Here is a 9,038-nt window from a genome sequence, read left to right as displayed (position 1 = left end):
TGGACATGGAATAACAGACTGGTTCCAAATCGGGAAAGGAGTACATCAAGGCTGCATATTGTCACCCTGCTTATTTAACTTATATGCAGAGTATATCATGCAAAATGCCAGACTCGATGAAGCACAAGCTGGAATCAAGATTTCCAGGAGAAATATCAATACCCTCAGATATGCAGATGACATCACCCTAATGGCAGAAAGCTAAGAACTAAAGAGCCTCTTGATGAAAGTGAGAGAGGAGAGTGAAAAAGTTGGCTTAAAATTCAACATTCAGAAAACTAAGATCATGGCATCCAGTCCCATCACTTCATGGCAAACAGATGGGGAAACAATGGAAACAGTGACAAACTTTATTTTCTTGGGCTCAGAAATCACTGCAGATGGTGATTGCAGCCATGAAATTAAAAGACACTTGCTCCTTGGAAGAAAAGCTATGAACAACCTAGACAGCATATCAAAAAGCAGAGACATTACTTTGCCAACAAAGGTCCATCAAGTCAGAGCTGTGGCTTTTCCAGTAGTCATGAATGGATGTGAGAGCTGGACTATAAAGTAAGCTGAGCATTGAAGAATTGATGCTTTTGAACTGTGGTGTTGAAGAAGACTCTTGAGAGTCCCTTGGACTGCAAGGAAATCCAACCAGTCAATCCTAAAGGAAGTCAGTCCTGAATATTAATTTGAAGGACTGATGCTGAAGTTGAAACTCCAATACTTTGGCCACCTGATGCAAAGAACTGACTCATTGGAAAAGATCCTGATGCTGGGAAAGATTGAAGGTTGGGGAGAAGGGGCTGACAGAGGATGAGATGGTTGGATGGTATCACCGACTCTATGGATATGAGTTTGAGTAAGCTCTGGGAGTTGGTGATGGACAGGGAAGCCTGGCATGCTGCAGTCCATGGAATCACAAAGAGTCAGACACCACCAAGTGACTGAAATGACTAAACTGAGTCATGGTTTCAAGGCCTTTTCAGAGGACAGAATTAAGAAATTTTCTTCAGGTAAAATACATCATGAGTTGACATTGATATTTTTAATTCATATCAGGACTACCGGATGTTCTTAACTTCAGCAGTCATCTATGTTTTTTCTCCCATGCCTTAGATTGTGATACTTATTAACATCAACAAAATTCCTTATTTATTGAAAAATACACACACAATCCTTTCCGATGAACAATACTAACACTACCATTAACAACACGATTAGTAAAAGAACATAAGCTTTCTCCTTGCTTTATTTTGCCTCTACTTAGGGATCAATCTCACTAGGTAAAATCAAATTACTGTGTTTTAAACTAACTGAAAATAATTCCTCTTGGTATGATTGTACCATCAACTCAAGTTACAGGCTCACTTTTTCTTTCATTTTGCTTCAAGTTTTAGGATTGCTCTTTTAGCTTAATTTTGCATTATAATTATACAAAATATTTAAGTGGTTTCTAAAGATATATTCCCCTCCACCTTATTCTTGCACTCCCTTATAAATCTAAATTTTTGCTTTATCTTTCTATCTCATGCGTCAAGTTAAACCAATAACTTAAGACCTTTTCTGAGAAGAATGGCTGCATGTTATATACACATTGCTACACCTTTTTGCACTCAGTAACATATTTTAGAAATCATTTTAAAACAGTCACCTGAAGTCTTTCTCACTCTTTTCTGTAACAGCATTAAGCACCATTGTGTGCTTTAGCTTGTTTTATCAGTTCCCTGATGATGGACATTTGAATTGTTTCCAGTTTTGTGCTATTACAAATAGTGCTGTAATAAATAACACCATGAATGAATCTTGTTTGTAATTTTGTCAGTGTATCCTTAGGAGAAATTCTTAGAACTAAAACAGCTGAGTCAACAGGTAGATGAGATTTTGAGAGTTATGTCAAACTGTCCTCCCCAGTGTAACATTCCCATCAGTAACATAATACATGAGAACTTTTGTTCATCTAGAGCTTTGCCAAGAGAATATGTTCTCAATTTTCTTTGTTTTTAATTTTGGTAGTATAACGGGTAGAAAATGTTGATTTTTCAGTGTTGATTTATTTTGCATTTCACTTATGATGAGCAAAGGTAAGAAACTTTATCATTAAAGGCTACTAAGGGCTTCTCTGGGCTTCCTGATACCTCAGTTGTTAAAGAATCCACCTGCAATGCAGGAGACCCCAGTTCAATTCCTGGGTTGGGAAGATCTGCTGGAGAAGGGATAGGCTACCCATTGTAGTATTCTTGGTCTTTGCTTTTGGCTCAACCAATAAAGAATCTGCCTGCAATGTGGGAGACCTGGGTTCAATCCCTGGGTTGGGAAGATCCCCTGGAGAAGGGAAAGACTACCCACTCCAGTATTCTGGCCCGGAGAATTCCATGGACTATAGGCCATGGAGTCTCAAAGAGTTGGACACAACTGAGCAACGTTCACTTTCACTTTCAAGGGCTTCTCTGGTGGTTCAGTCAGTGAAGAATCTGTCTGCAATGCAGGAGACTTGGGTTCAGTCCCTGGGTCAGGAAGATCCTCTGGAGAAGGGCACAGCAACCCACTCCAGGATTCTTGCCTGGAGAATCCTGTGGATAGAGGAACCTGGTGGGCTACAGTTCATAGGTTCACAAAGAGTGGGATGTGACTGAAGCAACTGAACATGAGCATGCCAAGGCTAATAACATTTTTTCTATCAACTTTATATTTTTAGGTCATTTTTCCAAAGGAAACTTGATATTTTTCATACAAAATTTTTAGAAGTTCCTTAGACATTAAACATATCAAATCTTTGCCCATAGGCTACCATTGTTTTCAATTTTTCATCATCTTTCTACTTTGTTAATGTGAGTGGGTTTGGTAGTTTTGGGGGAGGGGGGTTGATTCACTTTTTTGTTTATGTTTCATTTCACTCCTTTAAAATATTCCTATTTATGTAATCAAATTTGTCAATCTCTTTTCTTTATTGTGTTTGCATTTTTGTCACAATTAGGAAGGTTTATCCCACTCCCAAGTTAATAAGCAATTAGTCCATGTTCCCTTTTTTGCATAATTTCATTTTTTACCACATGTAAAATTCTGATCCATTCAGGATTTATCTTGGTGTGAAGAATGGATTCGATTTTATTTTTTACAGAAGACTATCCAGTCCTCCTAACCATATAGTTTAAATATCTTGTCTTTTCCTCCATTGATCTGAGATGATGCCTTTATACATATGTTAAATTTCCATGTCCAATTTTGTCTACTAGGATTTTTATCTTTCTCTTTCAAGGTCAGTCTATTTCTTCACCAACACCAGTACTGTTCAATTATAGAGGCACAAAAAATTTTTAATATTTAGTACAAGTGAAAAGTGAAAGTGTTAGTTGTTTGGTCGTATCTGACTGTTTGCAACCCCAATGACTGTAGCCCACCAGGCTCTTCTGCCCATGGGATTCTCTAGGCAAGTATACTGCTGTGGGTTCCCGGGCCCTTCCCCAGGGGATCCCAGAAATAAAACTGATGTCTACTGCATTGCAGGCAGATTCTTTACCATCTGAGTTGACAGGGAAGTACAATACACCCCTTTATTTCTATTCCCCATCAGAATTTTCCTGGCTATTCTTGCTTATTTGTTCTTTAAGTAAACATTATAAGCAACATCTCTACCTTCAGAAAAAAAAATTCTATTCTTATTAGAATTACATTGGAGGTGTTAATCTAGGGAGACCAACATCTTTAGGATGTTGAGTTTTGCTGTCTATAAATATGGTACGTCTTTCTCTTCATTCAAGCCCATATTTAAGTCTTTCAAGGGTCTTTTAGAACTTATCCAATATAGATTTTGAACTTTCTGGTCAAGTTTATACCTATTTACTTCTTGTTTTTTGCTTTTGTTTTGTTTGTGAATGTGAATGGACAGTCTTTCTTTTTATATCTTCTGGTTTTTGTTTGTGTATATGAAGTTCATTGAGTTTTGAATGTTAATTTTGTTTTCCCTCTTGCTTTATTGAGGAATAATTGGGTGCCAAAATTGTGTATATATATATATATATAAAGGATACAATATGATGACTTGATACACATCTAAGCTGTAAAATGATTACTACAATCATGTTAATCAATGTATCCATAGTCTTTAGTGTGATAAGAATACTTAGTATCTACTGTCTTAGCATATTTCAAGTACATAATATTAACTACAGTCACCACGCTGTACATTAGATCTCCAGAACTTATGCATCTTTTAAATGGAGGTTGTACTCCCTAACCCACATCTGCCCATGTCCCTACCCCCACCTCCTGGAAACCATCATTCTACTCTCTGTTTCTCTGAGTCTGACTTGTTTTTTCCAGATCACATGATAGCTGTCTTTCTCCTTCTGACTTATTTCACGCAGCAGTACATACTGCAGGCTCATCCATGTTGTCACACAAATGGCAGGATTTCCTTTTTTATGACTGAATATTCCAGCGTGAGTATGTATGTGTGTGTATCCCATTTTCTTTCTCCATTCATCTACTGATGGACACTTAATTTGTTTCCATATGTTGACTATTGTAAATAACGCTGCAATGAGTAGAGGAATACAGACGTCTCTTCAAGATCCTGACTTCTTTTCCTTTAGTTATATAACCAGAAGCGGGATTTCTGGGATTTCTTACATTAGTTCTATTTTTAATTTTTCAAGAAACCTCCATACTGTTCCTACAGTAGTTATATCATTTTACATCCCCACCAACAGAGTACTAGGGTTCCCTTTTCTCCACATTCTCAACAACACTTATTATTTCTTGGCTTTTCAACAATAGCCACCCTAACTGATGTGAGGCAATATCTCACTGCGGATTTAACTTGCATTTTTCTAATGATTAGTGATGTTGAGCACTTTTTATGTACTTGTTAGCCATTTGCATGTCTTCTTTGGAAAAAAAATTTGTTTAAGTCTTCTGCCCATTTTTAGTTGGATTACCTGGGATTTCTTTCTTTCTTTCTTTCTTTCTTTTTTTTTTGCTCTTAAGTTGTATGAGTCCTTCACATATTTTAGAAATTTACCACTTATCAAATATATGGTTTGAAAATACTTTCTTCCATTTCTTTTTCTTGTTTCACTTTCTCACATCATTTCATTGATTGCCTCTTCACTCTCCTGATTGTTTCCTTTGCTGTGCAGAACCTTTTTAATTTGGCATAGTCCCACCTGTTGATTTTTGCTTTTGTTGCCTATGTTTCTGTTGTCATATCCAAAAAAATCATGTAAAAGTATATTTATTCACAGGTGACATGAAGTTTAAAAAACTTTTTTTAATATAAATTTATCTATTTTAATTGGAGGCTAATTACTTTACAATATTGTATTGGTTTTGCCATACATCAACATGAATCCACCACAGGTGTACACATGTTCCTCATCCTGAACCCCTCTCCCACCTCCCTCTCTAATAATGAATTCATCAAAGTTATAGGACACAGGACCAGTATATAAAGATCTGCTACATTTCTATAGCCTAACAATGAACAATCCAAAAGTAAAATTAAGAAAAAATTTTATTTATAGTAGTATCCAAAAAATATGCTTAGGAATAAACTTAACCATATAAGTGTCAGATTTATACACTGAAAACTAAACAACATTGTTAACAGAAATCTTTGAAGACCTAAATAAATGGAAAAGTATCTTGTGTTCATGGATTGGAAAATTTAATTTTAATGTGAAAATACTTCTACAAATGATTTACAGATTAAATGCAATCCCTATCAAGATTCTAGTAGCCTTTTATTAAAAAAAAAAGCTGATCCTAAAATTTATATTGAAATATACCAGGCTTAGAATACCCTAAATAAGTTCTACAAGGGAAAAAAATATGGAAAGCTTACATTTCCCCATTTTAAAACTTTCTACAAAGCTGCCATGTCAAAACAGTGTGGTTGATATAAAGATAAACACATAGAACAAAGAAACATAATAGAGTCCAGTAGTAAACCATCTGTGGTAAATTGATTTTCTCAAATCAAATTTAAAAAATAATTCAAAATGAATCAAAGACCTAAATGTGATAATTCAAATTATAAAGTATTAGGAGAAAATGTAGGTGTAAGTCTTCATGATCTTATATTAGGCAAAAGTTTCTTAAATGACACAAAAAGGGCAAGCAATAATAACAAAAATATAAATAAATTAGACTTCATCAAAATTAAAACTTTTGTGCTTCAAAGGACACTGTGAAAAATAAAATTTAAACTTAAAAACAGAATGGAAAAAATATTTACAAATCTTTCGGTGGTAAAGGTGTAGTCTCTATATTATTCAAAGAACTCCTACAACCCAACAATAAAAAAGGCAAATAGCTTAACTTTTTTAATTGGGCAAAGGATTTAAATAGACATTTCTCCAAAGTGTCATGTTAGCTGCTCAGTCCTGTCTTACTCTTTGCAATACCACAGAGGTTCCTCTGTCCATGGAATTCTCCAGGCAAGAATACTGGAGTGAGTTGCCATTTCCTTGTCCAGGGGGGTCTTCCCAACCCTGGGATTAAACCCCGGTCTCCAGCACTGCAAGCAGATTCTTCACCATCTGAGCCACCAGAGAAGCCCAAAGAAGATATACAGATCAACATCATTAGTCATAAGGAAACTTCAAGTTTAACCACAAGAAGAGCCCACTTCTTACCCCACCATGATGGCTATAATAATAATTTTTGAAAAAAAAAATAATATGTTTTGATAAGGATGTACAGGAATTGCAACCCTCATAACATTGTCGGTAAGAATGTAAAATGTTAAATGACGTAGCTGTTTTGGAAACAGTTTGGCATTTCCTCAAAAAGTTAAACATAGAGTTACCATATAAGTCAGCAATTCCATTCCTGGGTACAAACTCAAAAGAACTGAAAACACATGTTCCTATTTAGATGATTAATCCCTTTTCTAATGCCTACATGCCAAAATCATCATAGTGGAAATGAATGATAGTCATGCAATGAGCATTATGTTATCATTTTACCTATGTTATTTTTTAATATTTTAGAACAACAATCCTGCAATAGAATAGTGCTTTTTCCCATTTGGGAGCTTAGGAAACTAACGCTCAAAGATTACACTAAGTTCAGGCAGTACTGGGGCAATGGTTACCACCAGAAAGTCCATGGGATTTCCTTTGCAAGTATATGGAACAGGCTGCCATTTCCTTCTCCAGGAGCTCTTCCTGATCCAGGGGTTGAACCCATGTCTCCTGCATTAGCAGATGGATTCTTTACCACTGAGCCACAAGGGAAGCCCCTCATACAATATTATTCAGTCATAAAAAGGGAAATACTGATACATGTATGAACCTTGAAAACATTATGCGAAGTGAAAGAAATCAAATTCAAACAACCACATATTATATGATTACATTTATATGAAATGTCCAAAATAGACAAATATATATACACATAAAATAGATTAATAGTTGCCAGGAGCTATGGGAATGACAACTAATGAGTACAGGGTGCCTTTGGGGGTGGTGAAAATGTTCTGGAATTAGACAGTGGTGGTAGTTACACAATATTGTGAATATATTAGTAACTGTTGAACTATCCACTCTAAAACAGTGAGTTTAGGGCTTCCCTGGTGGCTCAGTGGTAAAGAATCTGCCTGCCAAAGCAGAAGACAAGTGTTCGAACCCTGATCCAGGAAGACACCACATGCTGCAGAGCAACGAAGGCCCATGCGGCACAACCGCTAAGCCTGTGCTCTAGAGCCTGGGAGCCTCAAACACGGAGCCCACGTGCTGCAACTGCTATAGCCTGTATGCCTGGAGCCTGTGCTCTGCAACAAGAGAAGCCACCACAGTGAGACGCCCACGCACTGCAATGAAGAGTGGCCCCCGCTCACCCCAAGAGAGAAAAGCCCACACAGCAATGAAGACCCAGCACGGCCAATAAATAAGTAAATAAAACAGTGAGTTCAGTGGTCAGTGAATCATATCTTAATAAAAATTTTAAAAACATTTTTCTAAAAAAAGAGGAAGTCTTGCCGAGAGCAATGATGAAAGTAAATTCAGGGATGAAATGCAAACCTCTGTGCTTGGAGAACAGATAAGAATACTGACAAAACTGAGTTCGGGAAACTACGTGGGGGAGAGTGTCTCATACACTGCTGCTATCGGTATGAACTGGCATATTCATTTAAGTAAACAACTTATTAATTACAAATGAATACATAAAGCACATAGCCTATGATCCAAAATTTTCATCTGTAGGAACCTAAAATCACAGTGTGGATGGAACAGCTAGCACTCAGTGAATGTTCTTTCTTATTATAAAGGTGATAATCGTAGGGAGAGATAATATATTATGCAATAAATTCCTGCAGCCAAATTGGCTCTCACTTCTGTTTCTTTTTGGACAAAAAAATAAGACAGTGTTCATACCATATATATGGTATGATCATGAAATTTCTGCTCCTTTAATCTTTGCAAGCTGCATAAAGTGGAAAGCAAAATTCTCCCCTAAAATAGAAGGTCATTTCTAGAGATACTGACCATATATTAATGATAAAAGCAGAGATAAAGAGTCTTGTGTAGAATTCCAGCCTCCTGATAAAAGGGATACAGTAGGATGGGACTGGGGAGGAGGGCAGGGGCATAGAAAATAGAACCTGAGTCTCAGCCAAACTTCGTGAGCCTGCAAAAAAAACAAAATGCCAAGAAATATTCAGAGTGACTTATGCTTGAAGCCTCATGAAAATCAGCAGTGACTATGCAGTGACTAACAAACTCAGTGACTACAGAAAGAAGTGCCTTAAAGAACCTATCTTTTTTTCCCTTTAATTCTTTGTACAAATGGTAATTCCCTTTATATATGGCATTATTATTTGTAAGCATTTCACTTTGTCCATCAAATAAAGAGTCTAGCAATGCAAAAGCAGCCCAAGGAGAGGAATATTATGTCTGCTTCTCCAATGCCCCATACCCAGGCCTTTCGGCCCATGAAGACATACCCCTGCCTCAACTTGCCCAAGTTCCAAGGAAAGAGAAATAGCTTCTGAAATCCAACTCATAATCCCAAAGGTGCCAAGCCACAGCTAAACCTCCAGGATGCTC

Source organism: Capra hircus, chromosome 1, assembly GCF_001704415.2.
Source record: "Capra hircus breed San Clemente chromosome 1, ASM170441v1, whole genome shotgun sequence".
In the NCBI taxonomy this organism is placed as follows: Eukaryota; Metazoa; Chordata; class Mammalia; order Artiodactyla; family Bovidae; genus Capra; species Capra hircus.
Note: the sequence above shows the minus strand (reverse complement) of the source record.